The 19,229-nt window shown below is 46.3% G+C and overlaps 1 long non-coding RNA gene across 11 annotated transcripts in view; it reads right to left on the bottom strand.

The window, feature by feature from the left end:
- Positions 1–19,229, bottom strand: part of LOC138104177 (uncharacterized) — a 37,022-nt gene that overhangs the window by 13,374 nt on the left and 4,419 nt on the right. For 4 of the 11 annotated variants that reach the window (XR_011147967.1, XR_011147961.1, XR_011147970.1 and 1 more), the window contains exons 2-6: positions 8,883–8,948; positions 7,816–7,888; positions 6,838–7,009; positions 6,247–6,368; positions 1,490–2,025 (exon numbers count right to left, since the gene is read on the bottom strand). This is a non-coding gene — a long non-coding RNA (uncharacterized lncRNA). Of the gene's footprint in view, positions 1–1,489; positions 2,043–6,246; positions 6,369–6,837; positions 7,010–7,815; positions 7,889–8,882; positions 8,949–9,482; positions 9,542–11,232; positions 11,876–19,229 lie in introns of all 11 variants that reach the window. The other 7 variants (XR_011147968.1, XR_011147966.1, XR_011147971.1 and 4 more) reach the window with 7 other exon arrangements.

Below are 19,229 nucleotides of genomic sequence, written 5' to 3' on the forward strand. Positions count from 1 at the left end.
ACTCGCAAAGGCTGGTGGTGGATTTCTCCACCACACTTTGTCTACCTGTCTTGGGGTGACCTTATGATGTGTATCCCACATTGCTGCCTATGCCCAGAAATTAATTTCTGTGTCTTTCTATGCCTCTAAACTGAGCCTGAGAGGGGGAAGGAAAAAACTGAGCAAAACTTTTTCAGGGCAGCTTGCAGCTTGTTCAAGGTCACACAGAGATAGCAGGTTTTTTTTCCCAGCTGCAGCAGGGGAGCGAGGAAGCACCCAGCTTGCTGCTTTTCCAGTCAGCTTTTGGCCAGTTGTTTCAGTTTCTTGTTCTCTGGAGAGAGAGAGACTGAGAGTTGGACTTTGTTTTTCCTTCTCTGGAATTCCGGATTTTCTCCCTTTTCTACTGGACTGCTTTCAACCTCAGAGCACATCGGGAGGACTTTCCACCGGGCACAGAGGGCCTGGCCCTGGGCCAAGCCCCAGCTCCGAGGAGACCAAAGGGAGGACTCTTAACACTTCCCCAGGTTTTTTCCTCCACAATGAAACATTTTATTATTTAGCCTTATTTTCCTTTTCCCGTGTGTTTGTTAAATAAATAGTTTTATCTCCTTCACTTTCCTTCGAGGAAAATTTATTTTTTCCCGAACCTGGGGGGGAAGGGGTGGTTGTGCCTTCTCTCAGAGGATATATTTCTAAATTTGGCCAAACTGGAACACTACCAGAAAATCAGTGTGGAGACCTGCAGAGATGAAGTTCTTCTGCATAACATCTGCAAACACAATAAATTAAACCCATACAGAGAGAGAATAAAGAGGGATGAGGGAGGGAAAGAAAAAAACCCACAGTGAAATGCTGGGAGAAGATGCTGGGAGTAGGAACACCTTCAGCATATCCAAGAAAACCTCTGCAAGATCAAGTTTCTGGAGTTTTTCCCCACTCTTTTCTCGTTACTTCCCCCTTCCCCATTTACCTTTTGCACCAACAAGTTCCAGTTAATTCCCTTTGTTTCCAGTTGCTGCTTGACACAGCACTTTTTTCCCCTTTCTCCTTTCCCCCTACACTGTGAACAGACTCTTTAAAACAGGAAACAAAAAGCATTTCCTCCACGTAGTTTGAAATGGACTTACTTTGATGTGCTCCTGCTGCCTGCCTCACTGCGTTTCCAACAAGATTTTACTCTTAACTGCACAGCATCCTGTACACATGCAGACAGAGAGGCCCCCAGAAACTTTCACTTTCCAGCAAGCAGCATTCAAGTTCTCACTTTCTTTTTTATTTAGCTTTCTTTTAATCTGTGGATTGCGTTTATAGACTACTGTCTCAGTGATGGGATTGCACCTCAGCAGGGTCAAGGTGAGGAAAATGCAGCCTTCTGCATGGTAGTTAGTACATTTTCTGGCGTGAAGATTCACACTCAGATCCCTCAGTGCCTCAGAGTCACCCATGCCACCCCCAAGAGGCAAATCATGTACCACCACTGTCTCAGAGGATATGGAGGATGCAGGCTTACCTTTGAAAATGAAGCTGACAATACAGAAAGTCACAAGTCACTTATACGGACAGGGGGTGCCCAGACATCACAGCTTATTTCTCTGTAGTCTCTTTTACTTTCTCTGAGGCCCTAAGGGGCTCTTCTCCTGCTGGATCAATGCAGCACACTGACACAGGGATTAAGGTCTTCAGCCAAGCTTACAGCCTGGGCTCCGCAGCTTGGCTTAAGGCTGCCAACACATCAGAGCCGTGCAGCTGGGGCTTTCTGGAACTGGCCCGAGCGAAAGTGGGAAATTTCTAGGACTGAGTGTGCTCAGCTGGATCATTTGTTGTTACCTCGATCTTTTCTTCCTCTCTGACTCTCTTCATAAATCCCAAGAAACTCCTCTTGGCAGTTCAGTGTGATGATGTTATTGACGGATACTTTACAACAGTATTTGCCATGCCCTTCAGAGACAGAGTATCCAAGAGCAGTCTGTGCTTCCTATGTAATGTGATGAGGAAGGAGTAGATATAATCCCTGGGGCTCTTCTAGCTCCACTTCTGATGGACATTCTGTGGATAAATGTGCACTGCAGTGATAAAAGCATTAAGACAAGACAGTAAGAGCTTTCCACAAAACCTGGCAGTTCTACCCGTGATTGAAGAGAATCTAGCAGGTCAATAAAGCTGATGACAAATGGTTTTCCAATATTTAGTTTACTTTTCTTATTTTTTAAACCCATTCCTCTCCTGCCCCAGTATTTACTGGACCTCGTAGAAGCCTGAAGATCCTGATATCACTAGCAAGAGCACAGTTATTCACTGGAAAGGCCAAAATGGTAAAAAACTTAACTTACACAGGTCATCTCTCTCTCTATACATATAAATATTTAAAACCCATTCCCATCAGTTGGATCATTTCTTAGGGTTCAGCATTCAAGCTGGTACAAGCCTGCAGGAGCTCTCAAAGTGTACATGATCACAAGGCAGCCCTGTTGCCTTAACCTCAGAGACCCAGGCAGAGGCACAGGCTATAAGCACAAAGGGGTGAGCCTTAGAGGAAAGTAGATTTGCTTGAAATTTGCTCTGAGCTGTGCTTTAAATCAATGCCCGGAAAAGAGAGAAACAGATACCAAGCTGGTCACATACCTGAGCTAAAAGACCCACCAAACTCAAGCACTCACTCACTACTGAGGAAGAAATATAATTTTTTTTTCTAATTGACCTTGTGACCAGCTCTTGAGAAGAGTTATGAAATATTACACTTTTGTCTATGAAGTCCCTGATTCTCCAGAAACACAGGAGAGCAGGCTTAGCCTGTAGCTTCATGTACACACAGTGCACTCAGATTCAGCACTCGTTAAATAAGAGACCAAATCAACAGGGAAATATTTGGAAGCATCTGAGTGGTTATAACAGAGCAGGAGGAAAGAAAACAAGATCACTAATGAGAACTGAGTGTCCCTTTAGTACCAAGCATAATAGGGTTGTTTGCCTCCCAAGGCAGCAATTTTTAAAGTCAGACCCTCTGCAGAGCAGCTTAAATTCTGTGTAAGTGTGCTCCCTCCCGCACCAAGGTTTTATGAGCTCTCTGCTCAGATGGGATGCTGACACCATGCCGTGTCTCCCTGTACTGCACGGGATACCCAGAGTGCAGGGAGGGAAGGGCTGAGCCCTCCTGCTGGGTAGAAATCCTTCCAGTCCAGAAGATGAGGAACATTTGCTTCCTGCAGAAGGTGCTGCAGTGTGAACAGCTCTGCACAGCAGCACCTGTGAGAGGGAACACAGGGTACGTGCCTTAACCCTCAGTGGAAGAGAGCTCAGCCCAGCTGGGTTACAGGGAGGGTGCCCTTCCTCAGGGAGAGTTGCCTTCAAAAGCATCCAGAGCTCTTCCACCACTGACTCATTGCTTTTAACTTAGACTATCACACAGTTTTGCACAAGGGCTCCTGCACACACCCAACACTGCTGGAGGACGTGGTCCCTGTGCTGGCATCAGGGGACAGCAGGGAACACCAGTGTAGCATGGGTGCTGCAGTCTGGAAGATGACACAGCCCAACAGGCTGAGCCACAAGGGCTCATCTCTAGGTTCATTTTAAGAGTTGTTTTTGCATTCAGGTTACTGATCTTGCCATGGCTTCAAGCTCACCCAAAAACGTGCAGATCAGCTGAGAAAAGCCTGCTTCAGGGTGAGCAAGAGCCTTTGGCATGGTTCCAGCCTCTGCTAACCAGCCCTGGAGCTGCTGTGCTAATGATGTCCCCACAGTTGTTGGCTGTGCTGCACTGCCCTGTGGAGAGAAATCATCCCCACCTCCTGTTGCTTACCACTTCGGGGGGCCTATTTTTATCTCAGTGGTGTGATGTTGTGGAGCACCAGCATGAATGCCAGTGGGAAGAAGAGGAAAGCACACACTGCCTGCTAACCCGCTGGCTACTGCACAAGGCTGTGAGCAGTGCCGGTAGCACATCCCTCCTGAACAGACTGCTTTTTCAATTCGTGAGCAACTGCAGTCTCCAATTTGTTGCCAAAGCTCATGTCACCCAGCAACTCAGGGGTACTTCAGCCTTTTCATCATCCTTCCTCCTACACAGTATTGGATATGGAGAAACATTTAGAGGCTTAATAGGCAGGAGGAGGCACATTAGTAGGACAAGGCTGTTTGCTGTGTTTCAGAAGCAGCAGCAAGCTGACAGTGTCTCATCCAAAACCTCAGCTCTGTTTAAGCAAAGTACGTGCATAAGAGATTAAGTAATTCTCTCTGCCCTGAGAGAGTCAGCCCAAAACACGGAAGATAAAAAAGCAGTACCTAATTTCAAGAATGGTAAGGGGGAGAGAGAGAGAAAGAACACACTGATTAAGCAGCATACCCAAGTGCATTCTGCAAGGGGATTCTGCAGCATCCGTGGTAACGAATCCCTGCTCCTCTACTTCCTGCAATAGGAAGCCAATCATGTAAAGGTCAGGTAAAGGAGCCAAGTACCTGTATACTGCAACTTTGAGTCAGTATCTCACTCAAAGAACCCTCAGGGCTTTGAACCTTTTGTATGAAGGTGTATGTGAGAGCTGTGTGCACTGCCACAGCCTCCCCCTCTGAGAAAGATTTACGCTACAGAGCTGAGCAATTCCCTGCATCGGCTGCCTGGCCAGAGAGCCATTCCTGCCTTCAGTCAGTGGTCAGCAGCCAGTTGTGTCAGATCCAAGGGGATGTCCAGCCAGCTCCCAGCTTATCTGTGGGGATGGCCTGGCTATCATACAATGATGACTTGTTCTGTTTTGACTGGTTTTAGCTTAGGAGAACGTTCCCCCTTAGTCAGCATCTGTACTAACACTGCTGTTAGGTCAGTGTGGGACTAAGGAAGATGCCACAAGGAAGAAAGACAGGCAACTGCAGCACAAAGCAGGAGAGTTCAAGTGCTCATCTGACCTGTGAGAGGATCCACAGCATGCTCTTTTCTTTAATATATACTTTAATTTCCTGCTCCTAACTGCGGCATATTTTATTCAGCAGGCAGGGGAAAAAAAGATTAAATTTATTAATATCAGCAGAATATTCCATTTTCTGCTGGCAGCTATAGGATAAAATGTAGGATGGGCAGAAACACAAACACTCAGTCCAGGATTAGGTTTTTCCTGTTAAGATGCAACATGGGACAATTGCGCCTATTCATTAATATGCTTGGCTCTATGTGTGCACATGCAGGGAAGGAGGAGGGATAAAGCTCTGGAATACAAAGGTTTTGCATCAGCAGTTTCCTAGTGCAACTACTTTGAGCCAAAGTGAAACATTTCTCTAGAATGACAAATTAGTTTAACATGTAAAACAAGAGACTTGAAGCTATCTAGAACCTTTCTGAAATCTCTCAAATCCCTTCCGATTACCCAAGATGAAGTGGTGGATTTCTCCATTTGCCAATGCAACTATAAAGCCAAAGTCACCTTGACCTGAGTAGCGTCAGCAGGAAAGAAACTTCTGGGGAAGAGGAGAGTGAGCTGGTGCAGGGAAGCAGTATGACAATGCCGGGTTCACGTGGAGTACTTCAAACAGGTTTTTTGCCCCCATTTCTCTGTATGAGAGTCCTTCAGTTTAAGAACAGGGGCCTCTTCTTTTTGTAAGATGCCATCACTTTCATGCAATCAGTGCTTATTCACTAGCATATCCTACTCTTTCTCTGGCAAAATTTATCCTGCAGACTTCTGAATGTGGTGCTAATTAGATCTAGATACATGAATGCACAAGTTCAGTTTAGAGCATTTTCCCAAACTCTTCTGCCCATCAAAGCATGGGGCTGGTAGGTATTTTCACAAGCAGCTGCTTTTTACTGAGAAAAGTATCTGTCCAAAGATTATATTCAATTTCAGAGTCAGAAGTGTAGAACACAAGTCTTATGCTTCTGAAACTCCCATTCTAATTTCTGGTAAGCTGTGTTTAGGGGAAAGGTATGAGGAAAAGGAGGAAGTAGACACTTGCTGGAGAAAATCACCTGGATTTTTTTTTTTTTACTTTTGTCTTAAGTTGCCTTAAAAAGGCAAAAAGACAAAACCCCAATGCACTTGGGATATTTTATACACAGGCATTATATCCAGGACTCATCTCAGATAAAGACAGCTCATGTTTCTTTAGCAGTCCCATCCAGTCCAGGAAAATCCTACCCTTGAATAGATGCCTGATTTCTTTGGGCTGTCATAGCCAACACCCCAGCTGACAATGCTATAAAGTGTAAATGGTCCATTTCCCATGTTGCAGACCAAAGGGCCACCAGAACCATCCTAGCAATCAAGAGAGAGGACTCACAGTGATCTCATTTGGCCTCTGCACTGCTGCAGGTAAGAAGAGAACTGCTGGGATCAGATTTTCCCAGAAAAGGCCTCCTGCAGGAACTGGGAACAGAGCTAGTGGTGCGACTCAGCGGCAGCCTGCAATGAAGAGACTGATTTAAACGCTGGGTTATCAGTGAGTGAAGACTGAGCACAGGCTGCAGACAAAATATGATTAAAGCGTGCTCTTTAGTACTAGACATAATTTATTAGTCCACCATAAGACTGCAGTATTGAGCAGAACTCACATTTTAGCTTGACAATGCCTCAGTCAGAACTGCTTTGCCTTTTATTTACTCAGCTGCTCTTACCCCCTTGCCTTGTGATTTTGGAGAGATTAGTCAGTTCTTCAACAGTGCTCTGAATACAGGAATTTTATAAAAGCAATACCAGTCATAGTTTATCCTGACAAAAGAGTGCTGTGAAAAAGAGTTCCAAGCAAGCTACAATGGGAAGTGTTTCACTGGGATCATAGATGGGCTTTGGCAAGTGCAAGTTCTCTCCAGTCCCTTTCCCTTAGTGATCCATAGACATCTGTCCATATGCAGACACTTCCAAGAGCACTCACCTCTAATTTTACTTCACCTGACAAGAGACCTGGCCTCCCACAGAAACAAAGCCAGCACAAAGCATCCTGGCAGTGATCCCTCCAGGGTAACTGAAGTATTAATTTATCTCACAGACTTCGTTCTCAAGTACAGGTGCTCACGTCTGCTGCAACTGCCTAGCTCAGCTCCCATCTGGTTGGGAAATAAATTTGAGGTTAGGTCTGGGCAGAAGAAGAAAATACTTCTGACAGGAATGTAATTTCAGCAGCATCAGAGAAATGTTGAAGTCATAGCTCAGCATGCCAAATGGGGGATGCACCACAGTAGTCTTCACCTGTCTCATCTGTGACTAGGGCAGAGAGGTACAAGCTGCCTTTTAAGTGCAGCCTGAAAGGATACTTGTAAAGGAAGAGGGAAAAACAATCCCACAAATTATGACCAACCTCAAAAGAGGCCATGAAAAGAAATTTTGAAAAGGTGCAAGGACTTTGAAAAACAAATCCCTACCTCTCCACTCGGTTGAGATTACTGGGACAGATTACATGGACCTCCTGAGACTAAAGTGAAGGCTTCACTGTGCAAATACAAGCCGCTAAGGTTTTGCAGAAGCCTAGCCTGAGTCACTTGAGCTTCTTTCCCACATATATTTATTCCTCTGCCCCATTAGGAAGGAGTCAGCAAGGTTTTTATAGACAGATATATTGCTTGGCACTAAGGGAGTAAGATGTTGAGGATACACAGTTGTCTCTATTAGATTTTAAGGCTTTTTACTGCCAGTAGTAAGAACCAGGTATAAAACATACTTCCTTATACTGCAAGTTAGCTCAATGAAACCAGAGTGACTGGATTTCATTTCTCGTTCTTCAGCCTGTGCTACTTATCAGTCATTTTGCCTTGCTGCCAACACTTTTATCTGTACATATAGATCTGTTTTGAGAAATATTACAGGGTCAAATACACCAAAGTCAGCATTTTGAATGGTATTGCTTTGGTTTTACCTGTTCTGTTGACTCTTTTAGAGCTCTACAATGGTCTCCTGTTGTCACAGTCCAGTGCAAGGGTTTATTGGACCTGTATGATGAAAGCAAACATATTGGAGCCAGCCATAGAACTTCCTAATTCAGCAGTCACACACCCCTTCTGGCTCTTCTCTAATTAGTCACTTATTCCCAGGACTGCTGAGCAAGAGCTTCTCACTGTGACAACTGTGTTGCATCAGTTCTGGCTCTGATAGCAGATAGTCCAATTAACTTTAATGGATCTCCTACAAGGAAGACCAAACTGTTCCCATCTTGAAAATCAGTGCTCATGGAGGAAGGGCAGAAGAAAGGTCTTGCAGAGGATAAAACAGTGTGAATATAATTTATAGGCCTGACCCCAGCCTGGAGGAGCAGGGGAGTGCACAGCATGGGGAGAAAGGCTGAGGGGCCTGGGAACATGCTGGTCACGCTCACAGCCACACACAGTGAGCAGGTTGGTGACAGCCCTGTCACACTGGCAATCTCCAAGTAGCTTCAGGGCAGCAGTGAGGACAGCCCCCTCAGCCCCACTAACGTGTTTGAACAGTCACTGAGGAGCCACTGGGGAAAAAACACAGGTGTCTGCAAGAGAGACAGAAAACTCTCTATACTTTCACAGGCAAATTTTTTGTTTTCCTAAATAACCTCACACCATGGATGTAGCAAGGCCAAAGATGCAGGAGAGAGAAAATTTGTCTGCTCTGTCTGGAGGTAGTGGGGGTAGGAAAAAGCAGTGCATGAAAACTTAAATCCTAAGGAGGAGCTCCTTCAGGCAGGAAGTGAGGCTCAGGTACTGAAAGAGGATCTCTCCCATACTCTACCCCATGTCCCTGCTCCCAGTAGAAAGTGCAGGCAACTGGAATGGAGAGGATGTCCCACAGGTATGGATAATGAGTGATGGAGTACCTGTGTGTCACTTTTCGTCCACACAAGGGCATGAAAGGGGACTTGAGGTCAGAAGGCATCTGCCTCAATGCATAATCCTCTTATATGTTAAAGGAAAGAGCCTCAGACCAAATCAACTGAGCCGAATTTAATTTCTTTACCTAAGGGGACATCCTTCAGATGCAACATCGGTGCAGTTAATCCTGAACCTTCTCTTCCTGCCTCCTCTGTAAGAGAAAGGAAGTAAGAGTTAGCTCTGACTGGGTCAATAACTCTGGCTCGTCCCCTCAAACCAAGTCCCCATTCTGGAGGGGAAGAGTTGCTCATCTCCTCAAGCAGCAGCGGGCACACACTCACGAAAGTAGAAAGCAACAATAGCAGACTGGTCCCCAGGTTCAAGGCTCTCCTCTGTAGTGGGGTTTTCAAGGGACATATCAGAGTGACAGAATTAACAAGACTACTTGTTTCGGCTAGCAGATATTAGTCATCTCATTTCTCAGTGAGAATAAGAAAAGAAGCACTTGATTCACCTCCCTCACTCAGCAAAGGGAGCTCTGCTACAAGTAACTATTCTGTTTTAAAGTTACCTTGACAGAATGCAGCAGGATTAGCCTGAAAAATAAACTCAGGTATCAAAGAATAGCTGCAGACGATGTGGAAATCATTAGACACAGCAAGCACCTCTCTACTAACAAATGAACAAAAGCAAGCCAGGCTCTAAACCTTCTAAAGCCATTCTCCCCATCCTTTTGAAAATGTACCTGCATGGTATTCCCTGAATTCAGCACCGATTTGGGAGCTGAGCATTCACAGAGATTACCTGCAGGAATGAACAAGAAAATGTATTTTTAAGATGAGAAATGTCATCCTGTAAGCACCTTTAGTTAAAATAGATTTCTAAAATAACCCCAAACCATAGAGACCTGGCGACTTTCTGATTAGAAAGCAAGAGCAGCCAGAATTAATCTACTATAGTTATGCTACTTGTACATAAAAGCAATTCTAATTTTCTTATAGAGGAATTACAAGTAATCTTCAACACGCAGTGTGAATGCCGCTCATTGTGCAGAACAGAACTCCAAACCAACAAACCACACTTGAGAGTTGAATTTGTCACCATGGCAAGCAAAGTCTTTCTAGGAGAGTCTACATGTCCAGGTTAAGGACCTAGAGAGCAGCTGCTAGGCATTCTTCCTGTTGAGAGCATTCCATTCACTCAACATCTGAAAGCCGCATAATTGCAGCTGGATAGGAAGCTTGCACGTTATTGCACAGGAGCTTTCCTGTTGGAATCTGAATTTCTGATGGCAAAGCTGTGCTGGAAAGCATCAAGGGAAATGCTCCAGGATGCTGAAAGCTCTCCCATGAAAAATTCCAGATCCAAAATTGTCAGCCTTGTTCCCCCAACTTAAATAGTCCTTTCCACTGGAAACCAGATTTGTTTTTGGGACTGTAGTGCTAATAGTCATGCAGCATTTGGTAAACACATGCAACTAAATTACCACCTCAAAACAGCTTCACACAGGGCAAATGAAAAATAGAAGGATGGAAAAAATAGAACCCTTTGCCAAAGACCACGTGTCAATGGCAAACCCAAGACAGTTCAAGCCTCTTACCCAACTTATTTGGTAAAAAGGAAAGAGCACCAGCCCCTGATCACTCTACTCTGGTTTTTGGTTGACATAGAGGTCTGTGAAGAGCTAACCAGAATTCAGTCCAAATATCTTCACTTCTGAGCACAAGATTGCTTTTCACATCAAGAATAAATATCAAGCTCTGCAAAAGTGAGCGTGGTGCCTGGAAGCTGTTTTTTGAAAAAAGACAGGCTATTACAACATGCTTTCTTTTCATCCAAGGAGGAAGAACATCTGGAAATAAAGGAATTAAAAAAAAAAAAAGAAAGCGAAGAACATTTCTTTCACTGAAGATTTTTATATTGATAAAACTGAAGCAGATTTAAAGTGAGGAATTAAAAAATATTTCCTTCCGAAAGTCTGGGAGAGAAAGGCCAGCAGTTTTTCATTAATGAATTTCCAACAGAATTAGTTCAATTTATTACGAATCCATTTCAGTAGGATTAAACTCCCACCAACAACCATCCTTTCACTCTGCCTTTCTTTGAACAGTTGTCTATTTCAGTGACATAGAGCAAGGTTGTCTCATCATCTCCTGGGAGAGAGTGATGCAGAGCTGAGGCCAGATGCAGCAGCACACACTTGTGCACTCCACTGGCTCTGCAGCAGAACATGAGCCATGCTCCCATATCCAGCCCTGCAACAGCAGCAGGCTGTTTATGGGAAAGCAGGACCTTGGATCAGGATGTGGGATCTCCTGTGCCAATGGCACACTTGGCCATCATGACGGGCAAGACAAAAGGACAAAGCCTCAAGGCTGCTGCAGAAACCGTTCCAGGGGTACAGAGTACCATGTTACCAGACAGCATATCTGGGTGATAAAGCATGCCTGTTTCCACAGGATTTCTAATTTAAGTCTGAAACAATTAGTGCTCACACAGCTGGTTTTCTTCTTCCTCACAACAAACAGTAACTGCATCATAAATGCAGCCCAGGCTAAGTTCCATGGCAAAGTCTTCAAGCTGCAGCTGCAAAGTGGACAAGAAAGAGGGAATTATCAAGACTGAAACACTTAAACTTCTTAAATGTGGGCTGGGGAAAAGCTAGAGTTTGGAAGAATTTGGGCAAGACTTCCCTTGGTGAGTATGTCCCATTTTTCATTGAAACAGTCTGTTGGCAATCTTGGTCTGATTGCTCCTTCCTTGTGCAGGACTACAGACAGGTCTGCAGGGGATGCAGCTGGCCTAAACTTTGTCTTAAGGCATTTTAGTTATCATCTTTACTGCAGCACTCAATGCCTTGTACTTCTGAAAGGTCAATGCCCCGAATGAAGTACCCTTCCAAGAGCTCTTCCTTCAAGCTCGGAAAGTATGGGATTTCTCATTCGTTGATTTTGGTTTTTCTCCAGACTGCAGGTTCTCACAGCAACAGAGCAGCAGCAAACCAAAGAAAAGGTCTCCATATCCTCAAGCATCCCTTGGTTTAACACTGTGTCATGGTTTAACCAAAGTAGGCAATTAAGCACCACACGGCCACTCACATACCATCTCTCCCCACCTCTGTTGGGATGGGGGAGGGAACTGGGGGAAAAAAAAAGGAAAAACCTGTGAGTCTGAGATGAGAACAGTTGAAATAAAAATTTATAATAATAATAATATTAATAATTGTAATGCAATTGGAGACAGCAAAAAGACAGAGAGAGAGGAATAAACCCCCAGACAGACAAGTGATGCACAATGCAATTGCTCACCACCACTGACCAATGCTCATCCTGTCCCCTAGGAGTGATCAGCAGCTCCAGCCAGCTCCCCCCAGTTTATATACTGGGTTGATATTCCATGGTATGGAATATCCCTTTGGCCAGTTCAGGTCAGCTGCCCTGGCCACTCTCCCTCCCAGTTTCTGGTGCCTCTCCTCAGCGACAGAGCATGAGACACTGAAAAGTCCTTGATTCAGAGTTAAGCACTACTTAGCAACAACTAAAACAACAGTGTGTTATCAATGCTATTCTCATCCTAAATCCAAAACACAGAAAAAAATTAACTCTAGACGAATCCTAGATAAAACCAAGAGACACTGTTTTCCACCCCTGCTTTCTCCCAGCAGGGGAGGAAAGATGCTCCTGCTTTGCATGATGTAAACGGCAACAGGACTCACCCCGAGCTTGGTGGGTTGCTTGCTGAACACAGGCTGTACTGCCTGGTGCAACAGGCAATAAGAATTAAGAGATGCTGGTACTAGGAGTGGGAACTAGTATCAGACAGCCCATGCACAGTGAGAAGCAGACTTTGGTATGCAATAAGGAGGAGTTTGTGGGGGGTTGATACTGCCTTGAGAAAAAGCCTGATTCTATTGTTTGCAACATGCTCTCCCCTTTACCCTCAAACCTGTGCTGGACTTCAAGAAAAAGCTGTCCTGAGATGAGACTGGTGGCTACAGGTTTCAAGCACTTACAACAGTCACAGCCCCCTCATACAGGAGTTCAAAGGTGATGTCTAATTGACAAAATACGCCCTGCAAAGAATTGTGACCTGGAAACTCTACAGTTTACAGTCCTGTGTGTCACAGATGTTTCTGGTAGGATTTTATTGAATTGCTCCCCTGAACAGTTCTTAGTGCAAAGGTTTAAGTGCAGCTTCTCCTTTTATTACCTTTATGACATACTCTGCTGGACCTTCAATGAGCCAGTGGCACTTCATGTCCCTGGGATACAAGCCAAGCTAATTAGCAGTATCAATCTTCCCCTCTCCACTAACACTGCGGCACTGCCACTGGCCGAGCCTGCAACACTCAGACAGCAAGGGACACAATTTAACACATGGCACTTTCAATAAACACAAATCAACAACTTGATTTTTGAGGAAGCCAGGCACACTAAGGAGAGTTGTTATTTTAAGGGGGTCAGGAAGGAGAGGAAGAGAGTTTCTACAGCATCAGCAGGGTCACTTGCTTCAGAGTCCTTATGGATGGCCCTGAAGGTGAGCTACAGCCACAGCCAGCACTGCTTCCATCAGAAACAAGCTGTGGTCTAGTCTGACTCTGCCGGCAGAGGGGCTGGGAAGACACCCCTGCAAGATTTACCTGCGGGGGACAAGGAGTTAGTGTAAGGGTGGGCTGAACACACATTTTTCCACACAGATCTCCCAGTGGTTCACCAGGCTAGATCCCATAGGGAAGGTCTTGTCTCAGATCAAGAGGAGAGACTATTTGACTTTTATTACCTGTAAAATATTTAGAGGCAGTACAAAGAAATTGAGGAGATGGGATTTCACCCAAAAGTTCAACCACACGAACAACCAAATATTCCCAGAGGATGAATTGCATGACTAAGGATCAACATTATAACCAACACATCACCATTACTAAGTTAAAGAGCAGAGGCAGTCAATATGCCCAGGAAATATTTATTACCACTTCAGGGGGACGACAGGCCATATTTCTTTGTCTCATCTGCAGTTACCCAGTAACTGCTTGTTGTGGCATATGGCCAGTTTTGAACCCAGAGCCAGCCTTTGAGCTGTGTCTCCAGCACATTACTGGCTGTGCTAACACGAGAAGCTGATCTGGACAGACCCCAGCTAAGCAAGGCTAAGCACTCAGTTTCTTCTGCTACCCAGGGTCTGTAGGAATAAAACATATACTGGAGACAAGGCAGACAGGGCACATAATCATGCACACTTGAAAGACATTTTTGAGACACCCATCACACTTCACTAAATACCAGCACAAATATGAACATGACCCTCAGTCCCTGCCCTGCTCAGTTTGGGTGTTTTCTCCAGCTCTTTAGACTCCTACTGAAAAACACAAAATGCTTTCAAGGGCCAGATAGATCTGCTGTTTTTCATGACAATGAATTACATGAAACTATACCCAGAAACCCTCACACCTCCAAGGCACCCAGACTTACTAACTAGCTCTCTTCCATTCAAATAGAGGGACACATATTTAGGGTCACACCCAAACATTACTCTACATCTAATTTAGTGAAGAGTCTCGAGGTGATTTTGTCCTCTAGCACTGTTCTGTTCCAGGTGCACAGGCTAGAAGCAAGCAATAGTAAAGGTGTGTTTCTGCATGGCTGAGCCTTGCCCTTGTCAGTCCCACCACGGGTTGGGAATGTCATGCACCAGAAGCTGATAACTGATGTCACTGGCTCCACCTGGTAAATTTTATCATCTTCCCCCTCGGCATCAGGCGGCTGGGGAGGGAGCTGCCAGTAGCAGAGGACTGCCATGAATTTGGTCAGCACTAGTGGGGCCTTTATGCTTCCTTACAGTGATAGCTTTGTGCTGTGGCACTGACATACCTCCAGCCCTGTCCATCTCATTCCCCTGCCTCCTGTGGGAGCTGAAAGCTTCGTTGTGTGAGCTGACACTGATATGTCCAGACCAAAGGATAAAGGGTACAACAGATCTCCAGCCGCAGTGTGGCTTGAACAGAATCTGTATTACAAATAGACTTTGTGTCTTACTGCCTTCCCACGCAGCATTATCCTGCCCAGCAAGCAGAGCTGGGGATCTGCACTGCAGGGAGCACACAGCCACTGTCACCCAGGCTGCTGAGAGTGGTGCCTGGTCCGGCAGGGGCTGGGGCTTCCGAGCCCTGGGAAACACTTTGGGGGTGCCATGAGGAAAATTCATTGTTTGGCTACTACAGCCAAACTACAGCCATCTGCTCTGAGGGGCATTATACTCCAAAGCCAGGGGGTACAGAACAAGACCACCTTCTCCAAAGAGCAGGATGCCTTGGGAACCTCACTCTGCTGGTGCAGGGAGAGGGCTTGGCACATCAGCCAGGGAGAGCAAAGGGTTATGTGGGGTATTGCAGTACAGGCACAACTGGCCAAGGCACAGGCTAAGATACTGCAGCTATTTCAAACACAAACGGCTTAACACGCAGCTGAGAGACACCTCGGAGGAGAACATGCAATTTCCTTCCCAAAGTCCTACTTAAAAATCCCAAAACTTTCAGGAGTTGTCCCACCAGCTGTCCCACAGTGAGCTCACATTCATTCAGCCTCCTAAGAGATGACATGGCTACTCCATGCTCGTTTCTAATGAAGCATCACTTTTATATCAAGCTTCCCTTCCTCTCCTATGGGCATTTGGTGTGTGCGGATCCGGACAGCTCTGCTTTGCAAAGGGTAACACCCACTTTGGAGCCACGTGGCTTCTGCTCCTTTACTGCTCCCAATTAAGAGGCACCTTCCTGGCTGCAGATAGTGCCCCTTTGAAAGCATAATCATTAAGGATCCCTAGGAAAGCCATAATAGGTTGGGTATTAGTTAATACCAACGCCTCAGCTTTGATGGCTATGACAGAAATAACACCATCTCTTTAATAACTTGTATCAGCCCTGTAATTATCTGTGCAGACAAATACAAGTGGCCAGTGGGGAGTCGCTAAACCTGTGCCCAGCTATAAAAGGCACTTCCAATAAGCCATGAGAGCTGCAGCACTTAATATCATGCCCCTCTTCCCTTTCATGTTCAAAGTTGTATTTGATGAGGAGATAACCCCTGATCAATCCTGCATGCTGCTTCAGGAGCAAAACAGCAGTTCAGATTTCTAGCTGGCAAGCATTCAAAGCAGACTTTTAATAGAGCAGGGCTGATATGCAGCACTCAAGGGGCACCTCACCAAACTGGAAGGGCTGCATTCAGCCAGAAAAAGGGCAGCTTGAGGGGACTTCTGCTTCTCCTTCAAGGGATGCAAGGGTCAGGTTTGCTATTACAGCATGGTTTCTGAAGGGGGACTTACATGTTTAAACCTTTGGTTTTGCCAGCCCAGATTAAAAGATAGTATACCTTGCTGCTGTTTCAGGGTCTGGAAATTGAAGAGAACTGCTATGGGTGGAGAGGAGGGAGGCAGCAGTAGCAGGGCAATTTGGATCCCTCTAGTGCTAAACAGTGGAAAAACCTCCCAGTACTCATACCTGCCCTGGGCAAGGAAGTCATGAATGCAGCCACCTGTGAGAAGATGCCTGGTGATCTCCGGGCCATGGTGCTTCTCACAAGAGCATCCCATCCTCTGGCACAACTGACCCCCATGACACCACACCAGTGTTCAGGTGCCACCAGTCCTCTGACACACAAAGGGGCCTCCAGAGTCACCCTGTCCAAATTCCACTAGGCAGGAAAAGTGGCATTTATTCCTGCTCCCAACCTTTGATGCTGTTCCATGACACGCCAGCTTTTCTGCAGAAGCCAACACAACCTGCTTGTTTCTCCCTGTCACGGGAACCTGACACCATCCCTGCTCATTCAGCTGTTACCATTTAACCTAAATCCTACAAATCTAAGTCCTGTTGTTACATTCCCCTGATCTGACTTGTAGTTTGGCAGCCTGCCCTTTCCCATACACACACCCCTTTTTTTCCATGAAGAATGTAAAAATGAAAGCCATTTTGCTAACATCAGCTGCAGCACTGATTTGAAAATATTCATTCAAGGTGTGACAGGGAGCAGGGAGCTTCCCAAGCTATTGCTTGGTTGAAAAAAGAAACATTCATGCAAGTACAAGTGACAAGGAGACAAGTGACATCCTGACCAGCAGCCTGCCCTAGGGCAGGGCAAGTCTGGCCCTGTTCATGTTAGGACCACCAGAGAAGAGTTTGGCATTGAGCAAACTCCTCTGCTGCAGCCCATTGCCCTGTGGGACTGTCTGAGCAAAGGTATCAAAAGGCTTGGGTGTCTGCAAGGGGACATCAAGGAGGAGGTGGGAACTGCCTTCTTTCCAGCCTCGTGGCAGCACTGCCCATGCCAGGGTCCCTTGCCCACTGCCTGAAGTCTGACCACTGAAGGTCCTCCCTGGTTTCAGCAAAGGTGGTGGCACCTGCAGAGATGGAGGTGCTGCTGTTGGAAATGCCCAGGGCAGGTCTGGGAAAGAGCCAACCACACGTCAGTCTCCTGGTCACATCCACACTCCCACCTGTGAAAGGCCGCTCCTGCCTGCGTTATCCCGAAGCTCCTTGTAAAGCCCTTGCTCAGCAAAGTGCTGACAGCACTCTCAGTGCCGTTGCTTCCCTCTCTTCCCAGGAGAGAAGGAGGCTTGCAGGTGGACAGGACAAAGCTGCTGTCCAGAGGAGCCAGGGCAGGTGAGCTGTCACCCTGCACACCACACACAGCACGGAGCCCCGCACCGGGGCAGGTCCTTGCCACTCAGATCTGGCTGGCGATGAGGGGCAGCTCCACCTCCTGCAGGACAGGAGCAGTGCCCCCACCCTGTAGGGATGGCTCTGCTCGTGACAGGCGCCAATATGCACACATGAATATGCACAGCGGCAAAGAGCAACCTTCCCTAACGCGCTCCAAGGTCCCGTGCTGCAGCAAAATGCTGATCTGCACATCCCTACAGGGGCTGCTCCTCTGACAAGCAGAGGAGACCTGATGAGCAAAGGGGTGCTTGAATATTCCATCTGGCAGGAGTCACCTTCTCCTGCATTTCTGTTTGTGAAAGTCTCCTTTCCTGTATCCATTACTCTCTTCCTGTAGCTGTGGCCAGGACACCCTGCTATTTGACTCACCCTCAGACACCTTGTCCCAGCCACTGGCCACACACAGTGTGCCAGCCTAGAAGTTTCCATCCCTGTGGGGAAGGCAGATGGGCTGAACCCCATCCCCTGCAGAGGAAAGGGTGCACAAATGAATGCATGAACAATATGCTTCCAGGGACGTGTCTGATTTACAGGCACAAACTTCCTTCAAGTCATACTGTTCCAATAATTCCCTTCCCAAAACATCACAGTCACACGTGGGCTTTTATAAAATGAGAATACAAATTGAAGTTAGTCACATGCAGTTTAATGTATACGTGCCAAATTGAGAGGCAGAGATCAGGAAGACTGAATGTTGAAGTAAGCAGGAAGATACTTGGGAAGAGGACAAAAGAGGTGGAAGAACCTAGCAGAGACAAGGACACTGGACTGCCTCTATCCCTCTCCTTGGAATGGCTTGGTGCTTGTGAGAAACTCTTCTGATGTTTGTCCCCAAAGACCTGGACCGATCAGATCAAAGGAGTTGTGTAGATCATGCAAAACTCAAGATTCAGCTCAGTTCAATCCAGAGTCATATTGGTTTGCTTTTCCTCAATATTGGCAGAAAAATGGATCACAGCTCTCCTTGGAAGCTTTGATGGCACCCTGGCAGTGCCCAGCCTTCAGAGGAGCAAAGCAGGGATCCCTGTAGCTTTTACAGATGCTGTCAAGCCTAGTCCATGCCTAGCGACACTTCTATTTAGCCACAGAGCACAGGCACACAGGCAGCCTTCCTCACACTGCCTAGCAGGATGTCTGAGCCCTGAAGTGAACATTTCTCTGGTCTTACTTCCCTTGCTCCTCCCATTATGGCCAAACTGTTAGGCCATCACCATCTCAGCCAGTGTTTTGGGACATGACAGTGACAGACTGTTACTTGATGTTGCCTGATCTGCCATCTGATGGCCACAGGCAGTCATGGCCGGTTGGCTGTAACCCATCCTGTCTCTCTATATGATACAGGGGAGGCCTTTGAAAAGATTAGCAACTTAGAGACTTGTGCCACATCCAATGCTGAAAGCCTGAAGTTGCTTCCTTAAGCTCTGCCTTTGCCTGCAGAAGTACTGGAAGCAGGAGTTAATCCAGTTTGCTCCTTGGTGGGCAACACCCTTGCAGCCCATGGCTAGCTAATAGCCCAGGGCTATGGCTACAGGGAAGCCAGGGGCTTTCCAGCAGCTACCTGAGGAGGAAACAGCACCCTTGTATGAGGGGAACACAAGGACATGCAGGAATCTCACAAAGCAAGCACAGGTGGAGCCAGAGCATAGACACTGAGGGATAAACTTCTGGGACAATTAATCAAAACCTAGGACAAGAATTAACCCAACTGTGCTACTTAAATAAGAACTGAGGCATAACTGAGGAAACACTGAGTCTGCAACCCTTCAGTGTGGTCCT

Source organism: Aphelocoma coerulescens, chromosome 1A (genome assembly GCF_041296385.1).
Source record: "Aphelocoma coerulescens isolate FSJ_1873_10779 chromosome 1A, UR_Acoe_1.0, whole genome shotgun sequence".
In the NCBI taxonomy this organism is placed as follows: Eukaryota; Metazoa; Chordata; class Aves; order Passeriformes; family Corvidae; genus Aphelocoma; species Aphelocoma coerulescens.